The sequence below is a fragment of the Peromyscus maniculatus genome, chromosome 20, assembly GCF_049852395.1.
Source record: "Peromyscus maniculatus bairdii isolate BWxNUB_F1_BW_parent chromosome 20, HU_Pman_BW_mat_3.1, whole genome shotgun sequence".
NCBI lineage: Eukaryota > Metazoa > Chordata > Mammalia > Rodentia > Cricetidae > Peromyscus > Peromyscus maniculatus.
Window position 1 is genome coordinate 47,916,763 of NC_134871.1, and position 15,663 is coordinate 47,932,425.

Sequence of the window (15,663 nt, forward strand, 5' to 3'; positions counted from 1 at the left end):
GGCCTCCCTAGCTGCCGGGGTTTAAGGAGTCAAGGTTTGAAGTTCCAGGTCTGCAGTGCCCAGTGGTAAATGCGATTGGCCGTCTGGCCAGACCTGGCCTAACCTGTCCTGCTCAGACCCCAGACTGAGGCTCAGGCAGCCACCCCAGAGCACCCCCACAGTCCCCTCCCAGTCCTCAGCCCCACCTCTTCACCTTGCTCCTTCTCCTGAATAGCTAGTGTACAACTGAGGCTGCTGTGTCGAATGCCAATGAGGCCAGGCCTGAGGAGTCCATCTGGGGACCAGAGACCAGGCAGAGGTTTAGAATGAAGAGGATGAGGAGTGGAGGGGGGAGGAGGAAGAGGGAGGAGCGCAGGACAGAAGGCAGGGTTGGGGCGGGAACCACAGTCAGCGAAGCAGGTTGGGACCGACCCGGGCCAGGCTCACTGTAAAACTGTCCCCAAGGGCAGGGAAGGAGACAGGGGAGAGAGGCTGGTTCTGGGGCTGTCCCAGAACCGAGAGGAGGGAGTTTTAGGGGTTGAGGAGACAGAGGGATGCAGTGCCTGGGGACTCCAGCCTTCTTCGCCTGTGGTTAGGGACGCTAGAGATTCTGCAGGCCTAGGCAGAGAAACCCCCGTGTCCAGACCTAGGGGACGCGGGGCAGAGGACAGGGTCGTTCAGAAAGCAGGTGTGGATCGCTTCTCGGCCTTTTGGCTAAGATCAAGTGTAGAAAGCAGGTATGGCCAGAGCTGGCAAATCGGAAAGACCCCAGCCTGCCATGCTTACTGGTGACCTCATCACGGCTTGAGGGCAGACTCCTGCCCAGAGTCCGGCTGGTCACCCACCCTCCCTTTGCCTACCCGGTGCCCTGCCCTGACCCCCTTCATTCCCACCCCACCCTTCTCTTGGCTAAGCTTTACCCTGCCAGCTCACCCATCGCTCCAGCCTGGCCTCCCTCAGCAGGGACTCTCTCCAGCCCTCAGAGTCCCAGGCTGCGAGACTCCCAACCCTTATGTCCTGCTGGCCCAGGGGTGCAAGCTGTCCCCTCCTAACTGCCCCAAGTCCTCACAGTGCCACAGAGAAGCCTCTGAGCCTGGTGGTTAAGCTCCCAGGCTTGGGGGATGTGGTGCCTGGGCCAGGTTCCGCGCAGGACCCTGGAACTCCAGTTGCACACAGTAGGTGCTTCTTCACACATGCCAAGGCCTTCCTCCTGCTACGCCATCCCCTGCACACATAGCAGGTGCCAGCGACGGCTCTTGAGCTGAGGTGACTCCACTGGGGAGGCCTAGGTGCCACCGCTGGTGGTGGCCTCCCAGGCAGCCTGGCTTTGGCTTGGGAGAAAGCTCATTCTCCTTGAGTCTGCAGCTGGGGCAATCAATCGGTTGCCATGGAAACCAGGCACGAATCAGAGGCCGGGCACTCCTTGGCTAAGCCAGCGCCACCTACCCACCCACTCAGGCCTGGCTGTGAAGGTCCCTCACTTAGAACTGGTGGGGAAGGTATGGGAAGAGGAGGGGGGAGGCTCTGATATGACTCGGAACATCGGTCTGCACCCCCAGCCTCTGAGGCCCCCAGTGACTAGGTGGGCTCTTGCGGGAACTGGCCCTCCCAAGTAGTCTCCTCTCCTCAGGTTTTCACAAGGCTCACCCCTTACATTATGGCAGCGGTTCTCAACCTGTGGGGCGTGGGGGTTGTCCAATGACCCTTTTCACAGGGGTTGCCTAAGACCATCTGCATATCAGGTGTTTACAATATGATTCATAAAAGTAGCGATAATAAATTTTATAGTCGGGAAGCAGGGGGTCACCACAACATGAGGAACTGTGTTAAGGGGTCGCAGCATTAGGAAGGCTGAGAACCACTGCATTATAGCCTTACCCCTTGGTACTTAGAGCAAGACCTGAGGGGAGGGGTCATGGGCCCATTGGGCAGAAGGAAAAGCTGAGGCACAGCCCGGGAGTCCCCGGCAATGCAGGTCTGAGCCCCCTCTCCCTGAGCCCCATCTCCCAGTCTCTCCTCCCCAGCCTGAGAGATGAAGGCAGGGGAGGAAGAGTGGACAGAGGAACTCTGCCTTCCCACCAGATGAGAACTTGAACTTAGCACTTCCTGTTCCCATTCATGACAGGCCTGCCAAGGGCCATTAGCCAAGCCCGTGGGCCTGCTCCCTCCTGCCCACCCACGCAGCTGCGGGCTCTGACTCCGGCGGAGCCGCCAGAACTGGACAGAGCCCTGGCTCCACGTCAAGCCAGCCAAGCCCATCACTGGGCTCCTCGCTGGGAGAAGCCTGAGTTTCTCAGTTTGGAAAACGGGAGTGATCGTCTCTGCCTCACCGAGTAGTGATGAGAAGCCGGCCCAAGGGCAGGGAAAACTTAACACAGTACCTGTTACGTCATTTATACTCTGCGGACATGAGCATGAGCCCGGTTCACCCACTCGGAACCCAAAACTGTCCCCGGGAGCTGACCCTCCCCAAGGCACCCACTTTGCTGGGAGCGGGGGTGGGGGGGTGGCAAGAGGATGAACGCTGCCAGCGTGCACGGCCAGCCAGGGACAAAGGGGGATTACAGGTGCCATGTAGAGATGCCCCAACAGGACTCCAGGCTAGCAAGGGGTCTGACACCATCCCAGGTCTGCCTGGTTGATGCCAATGCCGAGCTGTGGCACAGGAGGGAAGCTGAGCGGGTGCCAGATGCTGAGAAAGGAAGGGAGAGGCTAGCCGGACACCTAGAGAGCTGCAGAGGGGCCCTGCCACCCGGGGGGGGGGGGCGGGCTGTGGCCTTCTGACCCCCAGCTGTGTCTGCTGGCACCCAGACTGTGTGGCCCCAGAGCCATCTGGCACTTTGGGCCAAGGCCTGCTCAGCAGGGTGTAGGGGCCCAGCCCCACCCTGGCTAACTCCCCCTTCCTCTCTTCCTCAGCGTGGACCTTCCACAATCCAAAACCGTCAGAGGCACGTTTGCAGAGCACAGCGCAGCCTCGCACGCACGCGTGGGGTTGTCCCCTTCTTAGACGTGAGACCTGTGGATGTCTCGCGGTCACGCGCCTGGTAAATACATGGCAGGGGCAGGGTTTGGACCCAGGTGTGAGAGGCGTCCAAGCCAACTCGAAGGAAGATGGTGGGGTCTCCCTCGTGGGGCTTCGCCCTCCCTATTCCTCTCCATGGCTCCCATAGAGCAGGATGGAGCAACAGGACTCCGCTATCCTCTCTCCTTTCCTTCAGAAAGCAAATGGATGCACCAATTAGATTTTAGTCTTTGGGGGTGTGTGGTGTGTGTGTGGGGGGGGGGTGCTGACTGGCACTCCGGCAGGAAGCAGGTCTGTAATCAGCCTCAGGGCCAGGTGCCCTCCCCAGCCAGGGCACTTTTGCACATTCTAGAACCTCCCGTGATTAAACACTAATTGCTGCCACGCTCTCAAATTGAAGACTTTAATTTTCCCCCCCGAAACGAAAAGTACATTTCAATCAGTTCCTCTCCTGAACCGTTCCTCCTCGGGAGCCAGGGTGGAACACAAGCCCCTAGGGACTAAGGAGGAAGCAGCTCACCCCGACAGACACACACACACACACACACACACACACACACACACGCACACGCACACGCACACGCACACACACACACACACACACACGCACACACACGCACACACACACCATGCACACACACATGCACACGCGCGCACACACACACACACACACACACACACACACACGTCACCACCACCCCCAGCTCCCCCTCTCCCCTTCCTATAGCAGGATCCCGGGCACTTGGAGTGTGGGAGGGACACTTGAGAGACCGGGAAGCCGTTTGAGGTAGTGCACACCTGTGACTCCAGCATTCGGGAGGAGGATGCAGGAAGGGTTGCCTCGAGTTCTAGACCAGCCTGGACTACATTGGCAGAATCATCACCCCCGGCCGCCGAGAGTAAAGCTGGGCAAGGGAACCAGGAGAACAGAGAGGCCTGGGCCCAGGGTCCTCATCTGTCAGAGGCCAGAGCTGGACCCTGACTCAGTGGCCAGAGGTCCTTCGGTCTGCACAGGAGCAGTGTCTGGGCCTGCCGATTCCCTCAGGAGAGCAAGGGTTCCGACTCACATGGGGTGGGAGGGGGGGGTTCAGGAATGGGCAGGATACTGACATGCAGCTAGGGTTTGGTTGTGAGCCTAGCCTTTAACGCCAGAGCTATCCCTCCAGCCTGCAGCTAGGGTCTGAAAACTGTTGAGGGACAGCTGTGAGTGAATGTGGGCCCAGAGAGGGTGAGTGTACATCCCAAGGTCACACAGCAAATCACAAGGTCAGTGACAAGGACTAACAACCTCTTCCTTCCTTTGGACATTTTCAGAGACGTGGGTGAGCAGAATGACCGGGCACAATGACATGTGCCCAATCCCAGCTGTTCTAGAGGATGAGGCAGGAGGATGACTGGAGCCAGGAGTTTGGGAATCCCTCTGGTTTTATATGGTGTGGGAGTCAGGAAATCAAGAGGGACCTGGGAATTCCTAGTGGTCTCTCAAGACAGACTCCGGGGTCTCCAGCATCAACCGCAGAAGCTGCTGACTGGGCCCCTGCTAAGGCCAGGAGCCGGGCTGGAGGCCCGTAGGTCAGGGTTACTTCCTCCCAGACACTTCACCTCGGTCCTCGTCGGTTCTCCTGCTCCTGCCCAGCTCACAAAGGGGGAAAACAGCCCTGTGTGGGTCCACACCTGCAGCGACTCTGCCAGACCACACGCTGGGACCCAAGGCCACCTAGGACCCAGGGTGGGTGTACCCAGGACCCAGCACTCATAAGCTGTGGCCTCAAGCTGCAGTGAAGCCAGACCAGGGTCAGGGGGTCCTTCCCAGGGAAGGACAGAACCTTCACGGCTGGTGGGAAACCACTTTCATATCCTGACACTGCCTGCCCCTACTGTGCGCCCATTTACCGGATGGCACTTGCCAGCTCCAGTGGCCTGCAGGGGAACTTGAGCAGGGATGGGGCAGGGCGGGTGGGGGGTGTGGTCAGCCCTGCACCCTACTCCCAGAAGGAGAGATGAGAGCCCACCCTGAACCACTGCCCACCCACCCACCCACCCATCTCCCCGCCCTCAGCCACTCCTCTCTTTCCTTTTTCAACCCTTGCCTCTTTCTGGAAAATTATCCCGACTCTGCCAGCCCACCCCCTAGGTGTACTGTGGTGGTTGGACATCCTGCCACCAAGCTGTGTGACTCCAGACCAATGTCTTAACCTCTCTGGACTTTATTAGTGTTCTGAGCTATTAACTAGATGCTGGTGGGAAACCGCCACGGAAGCCCCCAGTGATAGAAGGCTGCTGTCTGAGTTAAGGGGGGAACAGAAGGTCCTGTTTGCTTTTCTGTGTCTGTGTTTGTTCCTTTCTGCAGACACCTTGGAGGGGAAGTTGCTGGCAAAGCAGGCTGCCTCTCGGGAGGGAGTCTGGTCCCTGGGGGAGGGGAGGGGAGGCTTCCGTATGTCACACACTTACCTTTTAAATATTGAAGGCGTAAATGCACCGGTAATTCCAGCGAATAAACAAATAAAGCACACACGTTTACAAAACGAAACTTTAAAAATAACACCGGCAACAGGAGGGTGTGGGGACGAAGCCAGGGAAAGTCGTCCTGTGAAAGAGACGCCAGAGACGGGTGCGGCCCTCACCACGCCGTCTCCTGCTCCCTGTGTCCCCCCCCCACAGGGGGTGCCGGGGGGGGGGGTGCAGCCCCTATCACTTCCTGGAGGATGGCAGGATCCATCACAGAGAGCGTTAGTCCCGCCACCGGCCCCAGGACTTGAGAGGGGATTCCCAGTCCAGCTTCAGGGGTCTGCAGGTACAGCCCCCAGAGGACCTGGGGACCCTGTCCATTACCCAGCAGGCCTCTGGTGTACACAGTATGTCCCAACATCACTGGAACGATCAAGGGACTCTCGAACACTCACCGGCTGCTCCCTCCTGCTCAGGGGTCTCAGTGGCCCCTCCCTCCTGCTCTCCCTTCTTAAGCTTGTCTGGAATTACCCTCAGAACCCGGTGCCCGCCACCAGCCTGAGAGTGGCAGGCGGGGCAGGCAAGCCCCAGCCTTAAGCATCTCCCAGGGCTCTGGATAGGGAGTTCCAAGGTGGGCCTGGGGCACTCAGGGACCCCAGAAAGCCTGCCCGACCGACCGCTAGAGCTAACTGGAACCCCAGCACCTCCAGCCCTCCGTCCAGGCCCTGTCTGTGATGATGATTGTGAGTGGCCTGTTACAAGTTCTCCAGTGCTCATAGGCCTGGCCTTTTAGTCCCAGGGACCATTCCTCTCAGGCTGGAGAGATGGCTAACAGTTAAGAGTGAACACTGCTCTCCTAGAGGGCCCGAGTTCGATTCCCAGCACCCACACCAGGGGGCTCACACTCACCTGTAACTCCAGCTCCAGGAGAGAGAAGACAACACTTCTAACCTCCACAGATGACCCCACTCACACATACACACACACATAAAATTAATTTTTTTTAATCTCTCTCAAAGTCTTAAGTTTCAAGTCACAGCTTAGGTTGACACTCAGGCCTATTGGCCCTGGTGGGCATCCTTGCACTGTGCACAATTCTGTCTACAAGATTCGGTGCCCACAACAGCTCTTAGAACGGGCTGGGCCCGATGCTTTCTCTGCCTCCCTGGCTTGGAAGGTTCTTGAAGGTCCTGCCTGCTCTCCTCTCCCAGCTGGGGCTGAGTGCCAAGCCTTTGGAAGAGGCTAAGCAGTCTGCAACCCCAGTTCAACCCCCCAGTTGGGACCTAAGGGCCAGAGAGATCCATGAAGAGTGAACAGTCAAACCTCAGGCTGAAGAGGGCCTTGCAGGGGCCAGACCACACTCGGACACTCGGAGCAGTGGACAGCATCCAGCAGAGAACGCCAGCCCTCGGGCTGTCCCCGACAGGACTGGTCTGCCCAGCAGCTGAAGATGCCTGGCCTTGGGAAACGGTTTCTTCGGGCTCCATGTCAATGGTTTCCTGTGGGGTTGGCGCGATGGGCAAGCAGGAGGCCCTGGAATGGGCTCTTGAGGGAAGCTGGGAATCTCCCATGGGTTTGCCCCAGATGAAGCTTGGCCCAGGATTACTGCGGCCGCTCCCTCCAATTGTGCCGTGAGGTTCCATGGTCTTAGACTGTAGTGATGCCACCTGTTCCTTCCCAGGACCTCGGCTCACAACTCTCCCGTGTTGTCAGGTCCCTCAGCTTTTTCCGGTGGTCTCCGTTTCCTAGGATGACCCCAAGTGCTGCTCCTGTGGAGAAGGGTCTTCCTGAAGCACGGCGTGGTGGCACTGTCCGACCACACCTCTCGTCTGCGGCTTCCTAAGACAAAGCTCCCTTGAGGGCCCTCTGCAAGTGGTGACCTGTCCTTCGGAGAGCCCTGCGTGTGGCTGGCGCACTCAGCCTGCCACTCTGCACACTGGTCTGTGTGGCATCCCAGAAAGAGCAGCTGGGGGAGCTGGCCTGCCTTGCGGCTTGGCAAACCTGTCCGGCACTGTTCCTGGGTACAGCTACCCTTGGCCTTCAGTCAGTCCTCACTGAAGGGACAGATCTGCAGAGGTGTCACTCTGGCAGGACCTGCTTGTGAGTGGACAGACAGACAGATAGATACACACACACACACACACACACACACACACACACACACACACACACTCCTGTGTCCGGGGAAGAAACCTTTCCCCTCCTTCCCTGGTCAGAGGCCTGACTTGTTAGATCTCTCAGTTCACACTGCGGGCACAATGAACGCTCTGTCATGTCCTGAATGATCCCAACCCCCTACACACACACACACACACACACACACACACACACACACACGCACACGCACGCACGCTTGCACTCCTACATGCACACAGACACAGACACACATGCACAAACCATGCACACACACTCTGAGCCTCAGAGGCCCAGACATGGGAGTGGGGGTAGGGGGGAGGTGTCAGGCAGTGGAGGTCACCTGGAGGCCAGGGCCATATCAGACTCTTTTGTGCCTGAGGTGTCCCCTCGGGCCATGTTGCTGACTACCAGCCTGTCCCCTCCCTTAACCACACAGCCCAGGAGAAATGATGTCAGCACAGCCCGGGGCAACCCGCAGGGCCTGATCTCAGGGCCGGCCTCAGGGAAAGAGACACTGGGACCAGCAAAGAGGCAAGGCCATCCTCGTACCTGTCATACTCCACCTGGGGAGGAGGGCTGAGCAACTCCTCCAGAATCTAGTCAGCCCCGGGCTCAGAGCACGCCCCTCCTCACGGGTTCATCTCTTTTCTCAGCAAGATGCGGCATGGCCGGCACACACGGGAGCAGAAGAAAAGGTACGGGAGAGACATGCAGCTTGAGCACCAGAGGCTCTCTGTGCCTCGGTTTACCTATCTGTTAAAAGAGGTCATCGGAACATTCACTGAAGGACAGAGTCTGTGATTCTACTTTTGGGGGTCAGATTGCTGAAGAGGAGTGTTGTTTTGGGGGAGTACAGGGCTTGGCTGGTAGTCAAGGAGGTCTCCAGGAACATGGCAGATGGCTGCCCAATACAGTGAATGCATGCCATGCTGTTGAGAAAGCTCAAGGGGGCACTTTTATGATCTCTCTCTTACACACACACACATACACACACACACACACACACACACACACACGCACGCACGCACGCACGCGCGCGCGCGCGCGCGCGCGCGCGCGCACACACACGCACACGCACACTCCTCTTCGGCCCCTGTCACATCAGGGAAGAATGGATGGGTTGGAGGGCTGGCTGGAGCAGAAAGGTCTCTCAACCTTGGCCTTCCTTGACAAATGCCTGGGCACAGGTGGGGCATTAAGGAGGAGCCGGGACCCAGTGTGGCACCAGGGGAGTGTTGGGAGCCCTTGCCCCCCCCCCTCACTTCCCCCATACCTCCTCCCGAAGCCATCCAGCAAAGCTCCCCTCCCTCAGGATCCTGTCCCACCTCCCCCACCCCCCCACCCCCCCGTGAGGTCCTGCGGTCACATGACCACCCCATGGAGGAATCAAGCCGCCTGCCCCCTGGAACTGTCCTGGGAAGCACACTGCCCCATCCCTAGGTGCCTGCCATTAGAAGACGCCTCTGTCCCTCTCTGTCACAACCACACAAGAATATCCAGACAGGGGTGACTTCTGAAAAGCCAGACGTCCAGGTGAGACACTATCAACCCGGGGATCTCAAGCAGGAGAATAGGATGGGCAGGAGGGGGGCTGAGCCTCCCAGCCTGCAGAAGGCGGAGTCAGGGTGGCGGCAGGGTGAAGAGCGCTGGAGTCCCAGGGGTCCCAGGACTGCCACCTGTCTGCAAGGTGTGAACACCTGCAGGCTCTCGGCACGTGCACAAGACCCCGAGGTTCTGAACCATGGGTGTGAACTCAACTGAGATATGGCAAGGGATCATGGGCAAGGTCACTAGGCTGAATAGGGCTGGGGAGGGGGGGCTTGAAATGTCCGTGTGAAGCTAGTCTACAAGCAGAGGGAGAGACAGAGGCCGAGACGCAAAGGGGGAATGACAAGGATAGACCCCTCAGCCATGCTGGGCAGCGTCGGTAGCGGGGAATGGAGAGCCCCAAGAGCTTAAGGGGGCTCAGCCCCTCCTTCCCCACGGACACCCACTTTGTACTGCTGTCCAGGACAGCGGCAGGTTGTCACGGTACTGGGCTTCTATCCCTGCCCGTCTGGGTCCTGCCATGCAGCCGTGGAGTCGGGGAGACTTCAGCCCAGCTGGGCACTCTGCTCTACTCACACTCTTGCGTCCATGGGACCCAACTAAGCGAAACAGTCCAGAGGTTTGTTACTGACGCCTAAAGCGGGACAGCCATGCAGCCTTGGTCCAGGCTGTTTCCCACACCTGAGCTGTGTTTCCAAAGCGGATGATTCCGTCTCTGAGGATTTTGCTGTTTAGCCAGGAAAACCTCAGCCACTCACCCCCACCCCTTCACTGACCGCTGCCCGGTGCCCAGCACTGACTCAGAGGCCAGGGATGCTGATTTCTTGGTGGCTTCCTCATCTGAAAAACGCATCAGTGCAGACAGGTCCCCTGCCCCCAGAATAAGGAAGAGGCATAAAATGAGACCATTAGGGGAAATTCTGCCCACCCCTACCCCCGACCCCCAGGTCAGAGTTCCGGCCAGGCTCGGGCTCTCCCACTCATCTGTGAGATTGCCTATCCAGAGAGTGGCACACCGCTCCCACTTCTAGCCCTCTTCACATCCTTCACCCACGACAGGCTGAGGACTTGGGACCCCAGAGGCCGGCCAGACCTGCCCTGGAAGCCCCATGCTGCGGAGCCAGGGAGACAAGGAGGGAAATTGGATTCCCTCCCATTTTGGGGAGGCTCCTTGTTGTCCCAGGCATTTCAGGATCCCCTTCAGGATAGGTCCCTCTTCCTGGCACTGCAGCCAGACCTGTCACCCTGCTTCTTCAGAGCATCCTGAAGAATGAGGAGGGAGGGGATTTCTGGGCAGACTAGGAGGGTGACAGAGAAGGTGGGCCCCTCCCGATGCACCTGCTGGGTGTGGCAGTCCCTCCAGGCCCCACCCCCAGAGCCCCTGGGTTTTTTCCACTTCGATCTACTTGGATTCCGTCAGGGCCAGGGAGCCACTGGACTTCAGTGTTGATTTGTCACAGGAGATTATTGGCAGCAGGGTCTGTCACCTGCACAATGAAAGGAAAATGAACCTCTCATCAGGGCAGCCCTCCGGGGTTCTGGGATCCAGGGTGGGGGAGTGGGGGAACAGAGTACAGGGAGGAGAGAAGTGGGGAGGCACAGCACCCCGCTACCCTGTGCCAGCATGGCCCGGGAAGACCTGGGATCCCCATGCAGGAGGGAAAATGAGGCACAGACTGAGAGTAACCAGAGGTCCAAAAGCTAAAAGGTAGTTTTCCTGGGGCCCCTCCATTTCCTCTGAGTGCTGGAACCTCGGGGTTCATCACCAAAGATGAAAGCATTGACAGGTAGCCCGAGGCTGTCTCCATTTCACTGAGAAGTAGACTGAGGCCCCAGGGCAGTAGAGACTAAGCGTGTTCTCCTGCTCCTCGGGTATCCTCCCTTCCTGTCCGAGGATTCTCTGGGGATGGGGCAGATGGGGGTCCCCAGCCTCAAGGATCTGCCATATTATCCCCTGCTGCCCTCTTCCAATGCTGGGCTCTGGAACCCCAGCTCTGACTAGCTAGCTTCTGGACAGCCTGCTCTCCTGAGCCTCAGTTTCCCCATATGGGTGGGCAGCCCGCCAGCCCAATTTCTTGGTGTCCTATGACGATGGCCTGCACAGAGAAGGGACGGGCGACCTATCCCTGCTCCAGGCCACCTCTAACATGCTGCTCTGCCTCTCTCAACTTGGCCCCCGAGGCCCTGTTTCCAAAGCTGCCTCCTCTGCCCCCACCTCATCCCCTGCCACCTCCTGCTGCCATCACTGCTGACACCCCTGCGCCACCCCTGCGCCACCCCTGCACTGCGCGCCCATCCACGCATCGAGCTGTCTTGCTGCCTCCCCAATGTTCGATGCTCAGCTGAGCCGTATTCAACACCCACGGCTGCCAGCCAGAGCTGAGCCAGACAGGGAGCAGGAGGGGCCTCCACAACTGCTCCCCCCGCACCCCCCCAGCTCAAAAGCCACCAGCCACAGCCCACCACCTCCCCTAGGGTCACCCTCTCCAGCCCAGGCCCCTCTACGCCCCTACTCCCAGCTGCCGCAGCCTCCAAGTCTTCCCCAACCTGCTCTGGCCTTTTCCTCTCCAGCCTATTTCTTGGGCTGTCCAGTATCAGCAAGGGCAGCAGGCAGCGTTGGGAGGTGAGGGAGGGGCCGGCAGAATAGACCTCCCACCCGGCAGGGCTGAGAGTGACATTCAACTCCTATAACACAGCAACGCATCAGTGACAAGGCCAAACCCCGCACAGCCCTGACCCCAGAGCCTGTGTGACACCCGCCCAGGACAGACACCTTTCTACACTGGGCTGGCTGCCCCACATCCACCACACACACACACACACACACACACACACACACACACACACTGTTCAGGACCTGCTGCCCTACATCCATCTCACACACAAACACACACACACACACTCTGTTCAGGACCTGCTGCCCTACATCCATCACACACACACACACACACACACACACACACACACACACACACACACACCCTGTTCAGGACCGGCTGCCCCACATCACACACACACACACACCCTGTCTGTTCAGGACCTGCTGCTCCACATCCATCACACACACACACACACACACACACACACACACACACACACACACACACAAGAGATGCTGAAAGCAGACAGGAAGGAGAGGAGGCTGTGCACACTCAAGGTGCTGGGAAGTCCTTCCTGAGAGCTCACTTCCAACAGCCCTCAATCACCTCTGCACCCACTGTGGCCACAGGTCACTGTGACTCTTCAGAGGACTCCTGATGCCTCCTACCATCCAGGAAAGACCAGCACCAGCCCCGCCCCAGGCCCTCCCCTCCCCTCCCCTTCCCCCCAGGCCCTTCGTCCCCCCTCCTCCCCCAACCGCCCCCCAGGCCCTCCGCGCTCCCCCCCCCCCCCCCCGTCCCTCCCCTCCCCCCTTCCTCCTCTCATTTCTCTTTGGAATCGCTTCACCAAAAGTTCATTTTGAAAGAAATCGATTTCCAAGCTCTCGGAGATGCAATTTGGTTTTTCATTTTGAAGATATGATGGTTAAGGAAAAGTTTGGAGACTTAATCACCATGGAAGGCTTGGGAGATAAAGGATCCTCTGCCCCCAGCCAGGGTGATTGGCGGCAGGCATCTTTTGCTATGACAGCAGAACACAAGTATGCCAGGCAACTGCCGCCATGTGATACAAATGGTCACACTGTACACTCATACAGCTACAAACATACACATACCTATCACACATGTCTACCCATGCTCTCACACAACCATGTATAACATGCACATACATATATGTATGCACACTCATGCTCTCACAGCCACACATGCACACATGAGATGCACACATGGGCATACACACATGCATGCATACCCACAATGACAAACGTGTCACACAGGCTCGAACATGTACATGCATGTGCACCCATGCACTCCCACAACCACAACACACATCTACCCACATATTCATACATACGTATGTGTATACCACACAGAAATGTACATGCGACACATTTATGTGCGCGCATGCACACACACACACACACACACACACACACACACACAGCCCTTACTCAGCACAGTACCCTTTGGCAGCCCCTTCCCTCATAGCCCAGACAGGGGACTGTGAAAAAATTGCCCTCATCGCCCTAGTCGACTCCGCCTCCCGTCTCCACTCAATCTTGCTCTTGAGCCAATCACAATTGTTTCTAGGCCGGTTATTCCAACAGTCCTTTATAGATCTGACCCTGCAAGGACTCAAGACTCAGAATCGTTACCTCACTTAAGAACATTCATAGGCCAGGCAGTGGTGGTGCACGCCTTTAATCCCAGAACTCGGGAGGCAGAGCCAGGGGGATCTCTGTGAGTTCGAGGCCAGCCTGGTCTACAGAGTGAGTTCCAGGAAAGGCACAAAAACTACACAGAGAAACCTGGTCTCGAAAAACCAAAAAAAACAAAATCAAAACAAATATTCATTGGCTCCCTACGGCTGGCTAGCTGACAATCACATGCAAACCATGGCCGCGGTAACCCAGGCACATGTGTGCATGCATACACCCCACCCCCACCATCACTCTCACCTACTCCTTGGCACCGGGAAGATTGCAGGTGTTCATGTGAAGGTAGGTATGCCCTTGGGAAACTCCGATCAGACACTCTAAGACGGGAGCCCACACTTCCTGGGCCATGGAGCCACAAGAGGCCCTAAACCCCACTCAGTCCCAACCTCTAGCCCGCGCTTGCACACCCCCAGGACTGGGGAGCTCACCTCCGCCCACCTACCTACCTGGTCTCCTGTGAAATTGGAGTCCCGCTCTGTGCTGAGTGCAGCGCTGGCCCCAGGACTTCTGCGCTGAGTTCATGACCTGGGTCCCCTCTGCCAGCCACTCAGACTCACTCAGAGTCCTGTCAGGCGCTGGCCCCACCCCAGGCTTCTTGACCATGTCCCTAGCATTGTGTCAGGCTTGGTAAGTGGCAGACATTCACGCGTGAGACATGTAGCCTCAGAGGAAGGATGGGGGGCTGAGGGCGAGAGGTACGGGCACCATAGTCCCTTCCACGAATGTCCTTCTGAACGCAGGGAATCTTGGGGAGATGGGCGTGGTAACAGGAGTCATCAGATCTGACATTTTCTTGATGGGGTGGCATCAGAAGGTTTCATGGGGGAAGTGGGGTGTGAAATGGAGCCCAGAGGGGCAAGGGAGGCCAGCCAGGTCATGGATACGGCTCCTAGAGACTTGGGTCACCCTCAGCTACCCCTTTTCTTTTTCTGGGCATGTGACCCGAGCTGGAAGAGTGTCACAGCATAGCACTTCGGGGTCATCCAGCTGTTCTGGCCCTGCAGCCTCCACACACAAGGAAGAGCCTGAACTCTGGTATCAGGGAGGCTGGGCACAGACCCCAGCCCGGCTCTTTGCTCTTTGACCAGAATCCAGTAAAGGGCCGGGTACGGTGAGGCTCAGGACAGACTGGCAGTGGTGGACTTCCGGCCTGCCCAACTCTCCTCCGGGGGGGGGGGGGGGGCGGGCGGAAGAGAGATGCAGGAACACGTGGTGTTACCCCAGGGACCAGTCAGGTCCTCGGCCCAGATTCCTCACTCCTGCCCCAGTTTGGGGCCACTGCACTGGCAGGGCCGCATCCGGCCTACTTCTCCAGGAGGCCTGGGGATTCCTGGGAGGTCCCGGGCCTCGCCCACCACCACTTTTAGCTTCCATTCCACACTCAACTCATTTAAGGGCCATCGGCTTGGCACAGGATGAGTTCAGCACAAGGACCCTGCTCCCTCCCCGGGCAATGCCATCCCTTTGATATCTAGGATGGACTACCTCCGAGGGCACAGAAGCCAACCATACTGTTTCTCAGATTCCACTCTCACCACCAACCTGCAGCCCACTCCCTCCAGCCCAGAACATTCCAACTCATTGCCTTCAGGTCAAGCAGTGGCCAGGGAGGTGGAGTCTCAACTATTTGTCGGGGGGGGGGGGGGGGTTGTTTGTTTTTTCGAGACAGGGTTTCTCCTGTTGTTTTGGTGCCTGTCTTGGATCTCAATCTGTAGACCAGGCTGGCCTCGAACTCACAGAGATCCGCCTGCCTCTTTCTCTTAAGTGCTGGGATTAAAGGCCTGCGCCACCACCGCCGGCTATTTGTCTGTTTTGAAAGTCTCCCTAGGTAGGCCAGGCTGGCTTTGAACTTCCTTCCCATGGTCCTCTTCCCTCTATCTCCTAAAGGCTGGGTTTACAGGTACATACCACCAAGCCCAGGGAAATATAGCCCTTGAGATTTTTGTTTGTCTCAATGCTGGGGATGGAATCCCAGGCTGTGTGCATGTTTGGCCAGTGTTCTGCCGTCCAAGCCGCACCCCAACCCCAGTCCAGATCTTGAGATTTTTGTTTCCCCCACCTTTTTTTTTTTTCTTAAGTGAGGGATGTGAGGGGGCCAGGAACAAGGTCTCACATTGTATTTTAGGAACTTAGGCTGGCCCTGAACTCCCAGCAATCCTCCTGCCTCAACCCTCCAGAGGGCTGGGATCACACGTATGAGGCATCACACAAG

At 57.9% G+C, this 15,663-nt stretch overlaps 1 long non-coding RNA gene across 2 annotated transcripts; it reads right to left on the bottom strand.

Annotated features, from left to right (window-relative positions):
• Positions 1-6,439: 6,439 nt before the first annotated feature.
• Positions 6,440-15,082, bottom strand: LOC121824360 (uncharacterized). Of its 2 annotated transcripts, none has more exons than XR_013046488.1 (2): positions 13,898-15,082; positions 6,440-7,218 (listed from the first exon to the last, which is right to left on the bottom strand). It is a non-coding gene; the product is annotated as an uncharacterized LOC121824360 (long non-coding RNA). The 2 variants fall into 2 exon arrangements; XR_013046489.1 differs by lacking the exon at positions 13,898-15,082 and adding an exon at positions 8,135-11,542.
• Between the last annotated feature and the right edge of the window lie 581 nt (positions 15,083-15,663).